The sequence below is a fragment of the Scyliorhinus torazame genome, chromosome 9 (assembly GCF_047496885.1).
Source record: "Scyliorhinus torazame isolate Kashiwa2021f chromosome 9, sScyTor2.1, whole genome shotgun sequence".
NCBI lineage: Eukaryota > Metazoa > Chordata > Chondrichthyes > Carcharhiniformes > Scyliorhinidae > Scyliorhinus > Scyliorhinus torazame.
Window position 1 is genome coordinate 269,983,506 of NC_092715.1, and position 14,994 is coordinate 269,998,499.

Below are 14,994 nucleotides of genomic sequence, written 5' to 3' on the forward strand. Positions count from 1 at the left end.
AAGTCCAGCGGCTACTAAAGGAAGGCATAATCCAGGCCAGCAATAGTCCCTGGAGAGCACAGGTGGTAGTAGTAAAGACAGGGGAGAAGCAAAGGATGGTCATTGACTATAGCCAGACCATCAACAGGTACACACAACTAGACGCGTACCCTCTCCCCCGCATATCCGACATGGTCAATCGGATTGCCCAATATAAAGTCTTCTCCACCGCGGACCTCAAGTCCGCCTACCATCAGCTCCCCATCCGCCCAAGTGACCGCAAGTACGCAGCCTTCGAGGCAGACGGGCGATTATACCATTTCCTAAGGGTCCCATTTGGCGTCACAAACGGGGTCTCGGTCTTCCAACGAGAGATGGACCGAATGGTTGATCAACACGGGTTGCGGGCCACGTTCTCGTATCTCGACAATGTAACCATCTGCGGCCACGATCAGCAGGACCACGACGCCAACCTCCAAAACTTCCTCCAGACCGCTAAAGCCTTGAACCTCACGTACAACGAGGACAACTGCGTTTTTAGCACCAACCGGCTAGCCATCCTGGGCTACGTAGTGCGCAATGGGATAATAGGCCCAGACCCCGAACGTATGCGCGCCCTCCTGGAATTTCCCCTCCCGCACTGCTCAAAAGCCCTGAAACGCTGCCTGGGTTTTTTTTCATACTACGCCCAGTGGGTCCCCCAGTACGCAGACAAGGCCCGCCCCCTAATACAGACCACGACCTTCCCTCTGTCGACAGAGGCTTGCCAGGCCTTCAGCCGCATCAAAGCGGATATCGCAAAGGCCACGATGCGTGCCATCGACGAGTCCCTCCCCTTCCAGGTCGAGAGCGACGCCTCCGACGTAGCTCTAGCGGCCACCCTTAACCAAGCGGGCAGACCCGTGGCCTTTTTCTCCCGAACCCTCCACGCTTCAGAAATCCGCCACTCCTCAGTGGAAAAGGAAGCCCAAGCCATAGTGGAAGCTGTGCGACATTGGAGGCATTACCTGGCCGGCAGGAGATTCACTCTCCTCACGGACCAACGGTCGGTAGCCTTCATGTTCGATAATGCACAGCGGGGCAAAATCAAAAACGACAAGATCTTAAGGTGGAGGATCGAGCTCTCCACCTTCAACTACGAGATCTTGTATCGTCCCGGAAAGCTGAACGAGCCATCCGATGCCCTATCCCGCGGCACATGTGCCAACGCACAAATTAACCGCCTCCAAACCCTCCACGAGGACCTCTGCCACCCGGGGGTCACTCGGTTTTACCACTTTATCAAGTCCCGCAACCTCCCATACTCCTTAGAGGAGGTCCGTACAGTCACAAGGAACTGCCACATCTGCGCAGAGTGCAAACCGCATTTTTTCAGGCCGGATGGTGCGCACCTGATTAAGGCTTCCCGCCCCTTTGAACGCCTTAGTCTGGATTTCAAAGGACCCCTCCCCTCCACCGACCGCAACATATACTTCCTTAATGTGGTGGACGAGTACTCCCGCTTCCCATTCGCCATCCCCTGTTCTGACATGACCGCGGCCACAGTCATTAAAGCCCTGAACACCATAGTCACACTGTTCGGTTGCCCCGCATACGTCCACAGCGACAGGGGGTCCTCCTTCATGAGTGACGAGCTGCGCCAGTTCCTGCTCAGCAACGGGATAGCCTCGAGCAGGACGACCAGCTACAACCCCCGGGGGAACGGGCAAGTAGAGAGGGAGAACGGCACGGTCTGGAAGACCGTCCTACTGGCCCTACGGTCCAGGGACCTCCCAGTTTCACGGTGGCAGGAGGTCCTTCCGGACGCCCTCCACTCCATCCGGTCACTACTGTGTACTAGCACTAACCAAACGCCTCATGAGCGCCTCCTTGTCTTCCCCAGGAAGTCCTCCTCTGGAACGTCGCTGCCGACCTGGCTGGCGGCCCCAGGACCCATCTTGCTCCGAAAGCACGTGCGGGCGCACAAGTCGGACCCGTTGGTCGAAAGGGTTCACCTCCTTCACGCGAACCCGCAGTACGCTTACGTGGAGTACCCCGACGGCCGACAGGACACGGTCTCTCTGCGAGATCTGGCGCCCGCCGGCAACACACACACCCCCCCGACACCAATCACCCAACCCCCCCCTTCCTCCCCCCAGGAGGATCAGTCGTCCTCCCAGGCCCGACCAGGAATGAAGCCCAAGCTGAAACCGTAAGGCTCCCGGAGAAGACAACACCGGAACAAGCACCACCACCACCACCGGGGCCAAGGCGATCGACACGGACGACCAGACCGCCCGACCGACTCGTGGCGTCGATCTAACAGTACAATGTGGACTTTTAACGAGAACATTTTGTCTTTTCCTGACGATTACTGTAAATAGTTTGAAACAAAAAAAAACGTGTACATACTGTTATAACATGTGAAAGTTTTCCTCCCAGGACCAGCCTTGTAAACCCTTACCACCATGCGAAGCATCACCCCGCCGGGTTCATTTTTAACAAGGGGTGAATGTGGTAGTATGTATTAGGGGTCATGTGGGACTGTGAAGCCATGATGTCATTGGCTGACAGATCCCGGGTCCTGGTTGGACTTTGACCTCTAGCTCCGCCCTGAAGGCGGAGTATAAGTACCTGGAGTCCTCCCCCGCAGGCAGTCTACTACTGAACTGCGGGGGAAACAGTCACGCTTAATAAAGCCTCATCGACTTCACTCTATTCGTCTCTCGGAGTCTTTGTGCGCTACATTGTGTGAATTGGGGAGATGGTGGCATCATAATGTCTCTGGACTCGTAATTCTGAGGTCTAGGCTAATGTCCTGGGGACAGAGGTTCAAATCCCACCACAGCAGCTGGTGGAATTTAAATTCCATTAGTAAATCTGGAAGTAAAGCTAGTCTCCGTAATGGTGGCCATAACAACTATCATCGATTGATGTAAACACCCATCTGGTTCACTAATGTCCTTTATGGAAGGAAAACTGTTGTCTTTACCCTACCAACACCAGGTAAAAGTCCAACAGGTTTATTTGGAATCACAAGCTTTCGGAGCGCTGCTCCTTGATCAGGTGAAGGCTTTTACCCGGTCTGACCAATGTGGAACTCCAGACCCACAGCAATGTGGTTGACTCTTAGCTGCCCTCTGCAATGGTCTCGGCTCGAGGCCACTTGGGGATGGGTAACAAATGCTGACCTGCCAGCGACACTGCTGTCCCATAAATGAATAGAATATTAAAAGGAAAGGTTACAGTGGTACTTTGGTCAGAGTTCACGCACAGTATCTGCACTGAATTGTCATTCCACATCCTGCACATGAATCTGTCACTTAGCTAATTGATCAGAGGGAATCAGGTATGTGGCATGTCAGGCTATCCATGTGAGATGACATTGCTTTTCTCTATTAAAAGTAGCCCGCATGCCTAATCATCAGCTAATTTCTCAGAATCCTCAGTACCTGATGTAATCAGAGAGTCGTGAACGCCACCCAGTCCATCTCGCGAACCCACCCCCTGTCCATTGACTGTCTACACCCCCTCACTGCCTTGGGAAAGCGGGCAGCATAATCAAAGACCCCTCCCACCTGGGTTATTGTCTCTGCCAACTTCTTCATCGGGCAGGAGATACAAAAATCTGAGAACACGCACTAACAGATTCAAAAACAGCTTCTTCCCCGCTGTTAACCAACTCTTGAATGACATTCTTAATGAGAACTCCGAGAAATTAGCGATGATAGGCATTCTGGCTACTTTTAATAGAAGGAAGCAATGTCATCTCACATGGATAGCTTGACATGCCACATACCTGATTCCCTCTGATCAATTCACACATCTTCTCTATCTACTGAGTAATACTACACTCCGTATACTTCACCTGACGTCTGTTTCTATGCATTTACATTGTGTGCTTATGATCTATGGTTTTCCATGTATGGAACGATTTGTGGACTGTACGCAGAACAATAATTTTCACTGTACCTCGGTACACGTGACAATAAATCAAAACACATGTATTTTATTGCAAATGTGTAAAAAGAAGAGTAACTTACACAATATACTTAATAACCTCACTGTTATAACCTGCCTGCTTACCATTGGCTGGGGACTAATGACAATCCCACAATCCTGTGGGAGTATGAGCTTCCCCAATGACGGGGGCGGAGAAATCATTAGCAGACTCCCAGTATAAATAAAGCTGGCCAGTTTGGAACCAGCAGGAAAGAGTGAGCAGCAAGTGACATTGCTGCTGCTATTGTGTGTGTGTGTATATATATATATATATATATATATATATATATATATATATATATATGTATGTTATTGTCAATAAATGTTATTTCTTTGTATCATTAAAACTTGTGCTGGATTCTTCGTGGCACTCACAAAACTGGCGACGAGGGTTAAAGTGAATAGCTGTCTACACTGCTGAATCCACCTCCTTGGATTTTTGTTGAATACAGGTTGGAAGTTGTTTTCTATTACACCATGCCTCTCTACGGACGTTTGGATGTTTTTGATGCTGTGCTGGAAAGCTGGAACCAGTACGTTACTATTGCATTACTATTTCCGGGCAAACAATATCACCGAAAACGAGCGGCAGGTGATCATATTGCTCACCGCCTGCGGCCCGCATACGTTTGGGGTGATTAGGAGCCTTACGTACCCAGCTGCGCCGGACACCAAAACGTTTGATGAACTTGTGAATTTAGTGGGGCAGCATTTTAACCCAACCCCGCCCACGATAGTCCAGCGTTACCGGTTTAATACCGCTGAGAGGACCCCTGGAGAAGCCCTTGCCGACTTTCTATCCAGGCCGCAAGATTGCGGAGTACTGTGACTATGGTGAGACCTTGTCAGAAATGTTACGCGACCGTTTGGTTTGCAGCATTAACAATGCGGCCACCCAGAGAAAGTTGTTAGCTGAGCCAACATTGACTTTTCAACAGGCCATTCAAATAGTATTGTCCCGAGAGAGCGCAGAACGAGGAGTGCAGGAGCTACAGGGAATGGAGGTGCATGCCTTGGGGCACAACCCCTTGCATCCGAAAACGTCCCCCCGCACTCCTGCGGTCGGTCAAGGCGACGTCCTGACCGACGCCAGTGGCAGTCGGACATTCCTCCCCGAAGGGAGCCTTCTCCAGAACCAATGGATGAGGAGCAATGTCCGTGTCAGACTTGTAGACGCCGACCCCGTCGCTGACGCCGGTCCTGGGGACGCCAGAGGCACTGTCGTTCTGACCGAAACTGGGACCAGCCCAGGGGCCATACCTTCCATGTGGATGAACCTGCGGCGACTACTCCTGAGGACGTGGAGACGGAGGACGACTGCCTGCAGCTGCATTGTGTGGCAGCTCCCCGTGTGGCCCCCATTAAGGTGACAGTACGGGTCAATGGTCACCCGCTTGAGATGGAGTTGGACACTGGCACAGCGGTCTCTGTGCTCGCCCAAAGGACATTCGACCGCATCAAGCAGGGTATACAGACCCTTACATTAACCGACACACAGGCCAGGTTGGCCACCTACACGGGGGAGCCATTGGACATTGAAGGAACTACGATGACCCCTGTTGTTTATGGACGCCAGGAGGGGCGTTTCCCACTTATCGTGGTGCACGGCCATGGGCCCAGCCTGTTGGGTCGGGACTGGTTGCGCCATTTGCGGTTGCAATGGCAGCACATTCTCCAAACAGTTTCTGAAGGGTTGACTGAGGTGCTAGGACAATACCCAGATGTATTCCAGTCCGGTTTGGGGAAAATAAAAGGGGCCGTAGCCCGTATCCAAGTCAAACCAGGAGCCACGGCGCGCTATTTCCGGGCGCGCCCGGTGCCTTACGCCTTGCCCGAGAAGGTAGAAGGGGAGCTCACTCGTTTGGAGACTTTGGGTATTAGCAGGCCCGTCCGTTTCACTGACTGGGCAGCACCAATTGTACCTGTAATGAAGCCAGATGCCACAGTTCGCTTGTGCGGCGACTATAAACTTAGTGAATACGGCTTCCCGACTCAACCGATATCCAATGCCTCGCATCGAGGATCTCTACGCGAAGCTTGGACCCTGCCTCCCGACCATATGTAACGATTAATACACACCGGGGCCTGTATGAATATACAAGGTTGCCCTTTGGAGTATCCTCTGCCTGCGCTATTTTTCAACGTGTTACGGAGGGCATTTTGAGAGGTTTACCGCGCGTTGCTGCCTACTTAGATGACGTTTTGATCATGTGGACGTCGGAGCAGGAACATTTGGAAAATCTGGAGGCTGTCCTTAGATGCTTTTCGGAGGCTGGCATCCGTTTACGTCGCACAAAGTGCGTCTTTCAGGCCAAGGAAGTAGTCTACCTGGGTTATCAGGTGGACAGCAAAGGTTTGCACCCTGTTGCAGAGAAAATGTGCGCGATTCAACAGGCCCCCGCCCCGACTTGACACTTTGCATCTTCGTTCTTTTCCTGGCCTCGTAAACTATTACGGGAAGTTCCTCCCCAATCTGGCAACTACGCTGGCCCCGTTGCACCTTCTGCTAAAGAAAAATCACGTCTGGGTTTGGGGTCAGCCGCAAGAAACCGCTTTCCGGCAGGTAAAGCAACAATTGTCGTCGTCTGGGTTACTAACCCACTCTGATCCTGGAAAGCCTTTGCTCGTCACATGGGATGCATCCCCGTATGGTATTGGGGCCGTCCTGTCCCACAAGATGGAGAACGGGGCTGAGCGGCCGATAGCTTTCGCCTCCCGCACATTGACTGCAGCGGAAAAAAAAGTACGCGCAGATCGAGAAGGAGGGCCTGGCAGTGGTCTTTGTGGTGAAACATTTCCACCAGTATGTGTATGGCCGCCACTTCACTATCGTGACTGATCATAAGCCTCTGCTGGGGCTTTTCAGAGAGGATATGCCAATACCGCCCATTGCTTCCGCACGGATCCAGCGCTGGGCTTTGTTGCTCGCTGCATACGAGTATTCTCTGGAGCACAAACCAGGAACACAGATAGCGAATGCCGAAGTACTGAGCCGATTGCCTTTATCGACCGGCCCCATGTCGACCCCGACCGGTGAGGTGGTTGCAACCCTAAATTTTATGGACACCTTGCCTGTCACGGCATCACAGGTCCGTGAGTGGACCCAGACGGAGCCAGTCCTGTCAAAGGTTCGGCACATTCCTGTATGGTGGGCAGCATAGACCGCTCCCAGGCGAGTAGCGGGCATTTTCCTACAAGCTGTCAGAATTCAGCGTGGAAGACGGCATCCTCTTGTGGGGGACGCGTGTGATTGTCCCGGAAAAAGGACTGGAGCTGATACTAAGAGACTTGCACAATGGGTACCCAGTTGTGACCAAAATGAAAATGTTGGCCCAGAGTTATGTCTGGTGGCCAGGCCTCGACACCAACATTGAGAAGGTGGCCCAAAACTGCTCCATTTGTCAGGAGCATCAGAAGCTTCCGCCGGCCGCGCCCCTACACCACTGGGAATGGCCAGGGCGGCCTTGGGCGCGCTTGCATGCGGATTTCGTTGGCCCTTTTCCGCACACAAGAACGGCAGGGACATGGTTTTTTCGGCATCGGCCAATTCGGCAGTTTGCGCCCGGTGACCCAGTGTTCATTCGGAATTTTGCTGGTGGTGCCCAGTGGGTCCCTGGCGTAATCGTTCGCCAAACGGGCCCTATATCTTACCAGGTGCAAGCCCAGGGTCGTCTCCAGCGCAAACGTGTAGACCACGTTCGGCCCAGAAGACTCTCCCTTCCAAAGATTCCCCGCCCCCGGAGCTCATTTCTACAGCCACAGAGACCAGAGACAATGGAAAATAGTCCTCACAATCTTCCTCTGGTGCCTCACTCAAAGCCTGCGCAGGTCGTTACAGAACCGCGTGGAGATAGAGACGCCGAGATGACGGAGGCAGCAGACTCTGTCTCCGAGATGGAGACCCAGGGCGCATTAGAGGGGGAATCCTCGGGCCCACGGGCCGTGGATGTACAACCGTTACGCCGTTCATCACGGAAGCGCCGGTCTCCATCTCGTTACACGCCGCCCGATCCAGCGCCTCGCGCAAATGGTGTCCGGCCTGCGGCAAAACCAGTCCGACGCCCTCCTTCGCCAGGGTCTTCGATGGATTCCTTGGACTTCGGGGGGGAGGGATGTTATAATCTGCCTGCTTACCATTGGCTGGGGACTAATGACAATCCCACAATCCTGTGGGAGTATGAGCTTCCCCAATGAGGGGGGCGGAGAAATCATTAGCAGACTCCCTGTATAAAGAAAGCTGGCCAGTTTGGAACCAGCAGAAAGGAGTGAGCAGCAAGCGAGGTTGCTGCTGTTGCTGTTGTGTATATATATGTTATTGTAAATAAATGTTATTTCTTTGTATCCTTAACACTCGTGCTGGATTCTTCGTGGCGCTCACAAAACTCACAATCCACAGTTTGTACAATTTTTACCCCCTACCCCCTCCCTCCATTGCGACGAACAATTCCTCAAACATTGTCATGAACAGTCCCCACCGCGTGTCAAAGCCCTCCTCCGACCCCGTTATCTCAAATTTGATCTTTTCCAACAGGAGAAAGTCGGACAGAACCCCCAGCCAGGCCGCCATCCCCAGCGGCATAACCAACCTCCAATTCAGCAAGCTCCTTCGCCGGGCAGAGAGCGAAGGCCCCAACATCGGCCCCCCTGCCGCAGCTCCGGCATTTCCGACATCCCAAAGAACGCCACCATTGGGTCCGACCTGACCTCCCCCCACAATTTTGGGCAATGTCCCAAACACGCCTCCCAGTACCTCTCCAGCTTCTCGCAACCCCAGAACATGTCCACATGGTTCGTCGGCCCCCACCCACACTTCTCGCACTCATCAGCCACCCCTTGAAAGAATCCACTTATTCTTGCCTGAGTCATATGTACCCTATGCACTATCTTGAACTGAATCAAGATCATCCGCATGCAGGAGGAGGTCATGTTCACCCTGTGCATCACTTCACACCACAGACCCGAATCCCATTTGCACTTGACCCCCGCCACTTATGCCGCCCTACTGCTCCCCCAACCACCCTTATATACCCACAATCCTACCCTCTCCCGACTTGTTCGGGAGTAGCAATTGCTCCAGCAGGGTATGCCCCAGCAAACTGGAAAATGTCCTCCACTCCTTTCTTGCGAAGTCCTGCATCTGCAAATGCCTAAATTCACTAGCCCCTCGGCAACTCCAACCACTCCCACAACTGATCCAGACCCGCAAACTGCCCTTCCAGATACTTGTCCCTCACCCTCTCCGGACCCGTACATCCCATCCATCTCCCCTGGCTTAAACCTATGGTCCCTGCACAGTGGTGTCAACACCGACATCCAATTTGAAGTGCCTCCTCAGCTGATCCCACAGCTTGACCGTCGACTGTACTACTGAGCTTCCCCTATGCCCCTCATCTCTGTTTTGAAGGATCGTTCCTTTAGTCTGAGATTGTGTCCTCTGCTTCTAGTTTTTCCTACAAGTGGAACATCCTTTCCACATCCACTCTCTCCAGGCCTCGCAGTATCCTGTAAGTTTCAATAACATCCCCCCTCATCCTTCTAAACTCCAACGAGTACAGACCCAGAGTCCTCAACCATTCTTCATGCAACAAGTTCTTCATTCCAGGGATCATTCTTGTGAACCTCCTCTGGACCCTTTCCAAGGTCAGGACATCCTTCCTTCGATACGGGGCCCCAAGACTTCCGCTTGTGACCATGGAGTGAATGGTCACATACAGGGCTGCTCCTGCTTAAAGTCATAGAAAAGAACTCTTTTTACACAGAACTGTGTGGAATTTTGATGAAAAGGCGTAGGTGAATGTTAGAGGGGTAGTTTACCCTGGGAGCGGTATGTCTGCTGATCACCAGACCTGGCAGAAAACTGAGTGATTTGGCTGAATCTTGTACTGCAGTAACAGCCTCTTCCAACATGCAGGCGGGGGAAGGGCAAGCTGGCAGGCCCCAGATAAAGAAACTGGTGGCTTTTATCAAGGAGGAATTCCAGAAACTGCTCACAATACTCCAAATGGGGTCTGACCAGAACTTTATATAGCCTCAGAAGTACATCCCTAGCTTTGTATTCTGGCCCTCTCGACATGAATGCCTCCTTGAATGCTATCTCTTTTAGAACTCTGGGGTGCAGTCCATCCGGTCCAGGTGATTTATCCACCTTCCGACATTTCAGTTTACCCAAACCCTCTCCTTAGTGAAGGCCGCTGCATTCACCTCTGCCCCCTGATTCTTCTGGAGCTCTGGCATCCCACTGGTGTCTTCCACTATGAAGACTGATGAAAGTAACTATTCGGTTCCTCTGCCATTTTTTTTGATTCCTATTATTACTTCTCCAGCCACATTTTCCAGTGGGCCAATGTCTATTTTTGCCTCTCTTGCCTTTTATATATTGAAAAAAAAACTCGTCCTATCTTTTTATATTACTAGCTAGCTTACACTCCTAATTCATCTTCTCTCCCCTTATTGCATTTTTAGTTGTTCCCTGCTCGCTTTTAAAGGCTTCCTAAGCCTCTGGCTTCCCACTAATCCTCACCACTTTGTCTGCTTTTTCTTTTGCTTTTATGCTTGACTTCCCTTGTAGGCTCTGTCACAAGCTGCTCCAAAAAAACATCTCTTCGTCATTCCACAAATTCCTTTTCTTGGGATACACTACCAACCTGATTTTCCCAGTCCACCTGCATATTAATGGTTATTGTGATATTGTCTTTTTTACATGCCTTTTCTATCTCCTCATTTATTATCTGCCCCACATCCTGACTACTGCTAGGGGACCTGTACGTTACTCCCATCAGGGTCTTTTTACCTTTGCGATTCCTCAACTCTACCCACAGAGATTCTCTGCCTTCTGGTCCTATATTGCTCCTTGCTATCGATTTAGCTTCATTCCTTACTAACAATGCAACCCCGCCCCCTTTGCCCACCTGCCTGTCCTTTCGATAGGACACATCTGTGGATATTTAGATCCCAGCCCTGATTCCCCCTGCAGCCACGTCTCTGTGATGCCCACAATATTGTACCGGCCAATTTCAATGTGCGCAACAAGCTCGTTTACCTTGTTCCGTATACTGCGCACATTTAGGTCCAACACCCTCAATCCTGCATTGACCACCTCCTTTCTCACATTTGTCACCTTTTTTCTCTACCTGAGGGTGATGTTTTATTTTGGTTCTCTATTTCCCCTTCAGACACCTTCTAAGCTAGTATTCTGGTTCCCACCCCCCTGCCATACTAGTTTAAGTCCGCCTGAGTGACTCAAGCAAACCTCCTTGGCCTGCTGCAGTGAAGCCCAATGCAAGCTGGAGGAGCAGCATCTGATCTTCCAGGTAGGTACGTTATAACCCGCAGGACTCAACAACAAACTCAACAACTTTAGTCTGTGACCATTCTCCTCCATCCGGAACCTTTCTTGATACAAAATGTATTTGTTCCAATGTACCCCACACCCCACAGGCCTATCTGTCACGTTCTTTAGTTTTGATCCCACTGATTACTGACCTTTACTCTCCCAGTAACGCATTCTGATATCTTACCTTGCTGCCGCTATCTGCATGTTCTCCTGCCATTGATACATTCTCTGTCTTGTGACCTACGCATCTTTATTGCAATCTCTGCTAGCCCCCACCAATCACTGACTGTCTCTTCCTCCCTCTCTTACACAGTATATAACCAACGCTTTTGTCCCTTTCCTTAACTCTGAAGAAGAGTCGTACAGATTCAAAATGTGAACTGTTTTCTCTCTCCACAGATGCCGCCAGACCTGTTGAGTTTTTCCAGCAGTTTCTGTGTTTGTCACAGGATTGTTGCATTCAGTCCTGCTGAGGATTTTAAACACTAAAGACTTTTAAAGTCCAATTTTGATGCCTGATGGACATCAAACTGCCCATTTCTGGGTAACAGTCATAGTTTTCAACCCTGCCTTGTATTTTTGCACTGTACCAGTAAATATCAGGATTTGAGAAGTGGTAACAGTGGTCGAATAAACATCAAAAGGTCATTTTTGCCCGGCAGACAAGAATACAGAAGCTTGCTTTGGGCTCTTAGAACTAAGTCAATGTGCAGCGCCTAAACAAACTCACTTTTCCAGGAAACAAGTAAACACCTTAATTTTCATTCTGAGCAAATTTTATATGCGGGGCAGCAAACGATCATTCTGTGGTTGCAAATGTTTCTGTAATTATTTCCCCAGCTCTGCTGATTCCATGTTAAACTGAACAGTTCAGAATGAAATGAATGAATGAATATCATGCCTTTCAAACAGGAAATTCATGGGACTGTTAAAGTTGTTTCAATCAAGTGCCATCTTTGAATCCTCAATATGGATTCTTGCTAGAACATAGTGCAGAAGGAGGTCATTCGGCCCATCAGGTCTGCAACAATCCACTTAAGCCCTCACTTCCAACCTATCCCTGTAACCCAATAACCCCTCCTTACCTTTTTGGCCACTAAGGGCAATTTATCATGGCAATCCACCTAACCTGCACGTCTTTGGACTGTGGGAGGAAACCGGAGCACCCGGAGTAAACCCACGCAGACACTGGGAGAACGTGCAGACTCCGCACAGACAGTGACCCAGCGGGGAATTGAACCTGGGACCCTGGCGCTGTGAAGCCACAGTGATAGCCACTTGTGCTACTGTGCTGCCCACCTCAGTTCAACAGGTCTAACCTCTGGGAGATCTGTCCTCCCTATTGTGAAGAAACTCCATTCGAGATATTTCCCCCTTATTTAACAAACTGTAGTTTACTCTACATTTCACATCCTGAAGATACTGTCAGTTTCAGTAATGGGTTTTGAAGTGAAGGCGCTATGAGCAATTCTGAGAGTTTCCAAAACAATAGTAGGATTATAGTGCGATCACAAGAGGTTGGATTTTCACAGAGTTGGGAAGGCTGAGTAAACATTAAAAAATGGTGGGCAGGACCTGGATGTGGAAGTCATGTCTCCATTTCCCGGCAGGTACAATTTTTGCTGGTTGGGGAAAGGTGGGGACGAGGTGTTGAGTTTAAACGGACACAATTTTAGCTTTTGCTATGGCCTTAACCTGCACTGAGGGAATCATGAGTTTATGGAGCTGATGCTAATGCTATTGAGAGGTGGATAAGGTGGATATGGCAGCATGGTAGCACAGTGGTTAGCACTGTTGCTTCACAGCGCCAGGGTCTCGGGTTCGATTCCCGGCTTGGGTCACTGTGCGGAGTCTGCACGTTCTCCCCGCGTCTGCGTGGGTTTCCTCCGGGTGCTCCTGTTTCCTCCCCCAAGTCCCGAAAGATGTGCTGTTAGGTGAATTGGACATTCTGAATTCTCCCTCTGTGTACCTGAACAGGTGCTGGAATGTGGCGACTAGGAGCTTATCATAGTAACTTCATTGCAGTGTTAATGTAAGCCTACTTGTGACAATAAAGATTATTAGAATATTAGGTCTGTTTAATTGCCATGATCTAAAGCAATGGAACCATAGAAAAGGTGCGGCACAGAATACTCTCAACCTTGCCCCTCACCTGAGGTGTGGTGATCCTCAGGTTAAATCACCACCATTTCAGCTCTCCCCTTCGAAGGGGAAAACAGCCTATGGTCCCCTGGGACTATTTTATGGCATAGAAAATGAGACTATTCAGCACATTCATCTGAAGTTATTTAAATGCTCAGCCCATTTAAAAATAGAACAAACTGTATCAGTGAGAGAACTGACTTCCATGAATGGGACGTTTTTGACAACTATTGCCTGTACAGTGGGAGCTGTATTAGATTGTTAGAATTTATCTCCACATGTCTCCTGAGGTTTGCCCACCGTTGGGGTCTGTGCCCACCTTCACCTGGGTAGTGGAAATCCTGGCCAATGTCTCGGGTGGGTAGTGGCACATTAGCCTTGCTGGACTCAACAAGATCATTTTACTCATTTAGTACTCATTCCTGCCTCATGTTTTCCTGAACCCAGGAAGCATGATGAATGAAAGGAAGGCAGGAAAGTTCTAGAACAGCAACTCACTTTCTGAAAACCTTAATGTTTGTTCTGGCTGTGTGGGCCAGCAGGGAGTCGAGATGTTAGGCTCCAAGAATCAGAACCCCAATTTTTGATGGGATTTTTACTTTGGAAAACTGTGAGGAAATGTAACTGCATCACAGGAGTGATAACACTGACCAGCAAACAGCTTTTATGGTAAAACAAACTTTAATTTCAACACCGAGTTAAACACATTAGCAACAAAGAACTAACTTGCATTTAACAGTTGTAGCATTGTACTTATTTTCTAACCCTGCATCTATGTATATATTCCAATTGAACAAACCAACCTATCTCGAATACCACTCATGAATAAAATTAATCGACCAGGGTTTTTCTTGCTTATGTTGGTGCAGAGTCTTTTAAAGAGATATTTCTTTAGAACCAAACTGAACCCTGTTTGTCCAGCTTGGAGTCCCAGCAGCAACTTGGCTTTCTCATTATCTATGTCACCTGCAATCCAAAATCACACCACAGTTTTGTTACAAAAAGTTGCATTGTCCCTGCAGAATTCAGTGATTCTCTCCCTTTGTAATCACAGCAAAAATACCAAAAACATTAAAATATGAAAAATTCTCTCATCCATCAAAGGTTCCCAGGGACATAGACTAGACTTTTCAAACTTTCTTTTCCCGGCAACCCCTTTTACCAACTGGCGGACTTTAGCAACCCATGCCGGCCAACCTTTGCGACACAACATTATTGCTTACATTTGACGTGAGCCTGCATGGTCCACATGATCTCTGTTGCTTCGTCATTGAATGTTACATTTCTGCTGAGGACTTCAGCTGCCAATTTAAGTTCTTGCTTTGAAAGAAATCCAAGAGGTTTGTCCTCTAACTCGCCATGCTTAGTCTTCGAATGCCTTTGAAGTTTTGAAAGTTTTAAACTTTCATTTGCCTGTACTTCCTTGCATATAACGCACATGGGCTTTGCATCCTGATTTGCATTGGCACAATTAAAACCATACCTCAAGAAATCTTCTTTATACTGCTTTATTCCCGATTTCAGTTTCTTCTTAATTGTTCATTCACCAGTGGCCCTGG

At 49.6% G+C, this 14,994-nt stretch overlaps 1 protein-coding gene across 3 annotated transcripts in view; it reads left to right on the top strand.

Annotated features, from left to right (window-relative positions):
* Positions 1 to 14,994, top strand: part of ccdc171 (coiled-coil domain containing 171) — a 298,637-nt gene that overhangs the window by 156,854 nt on the left and 126,789 nt on the right. The window lies entirely within an intron of this gene.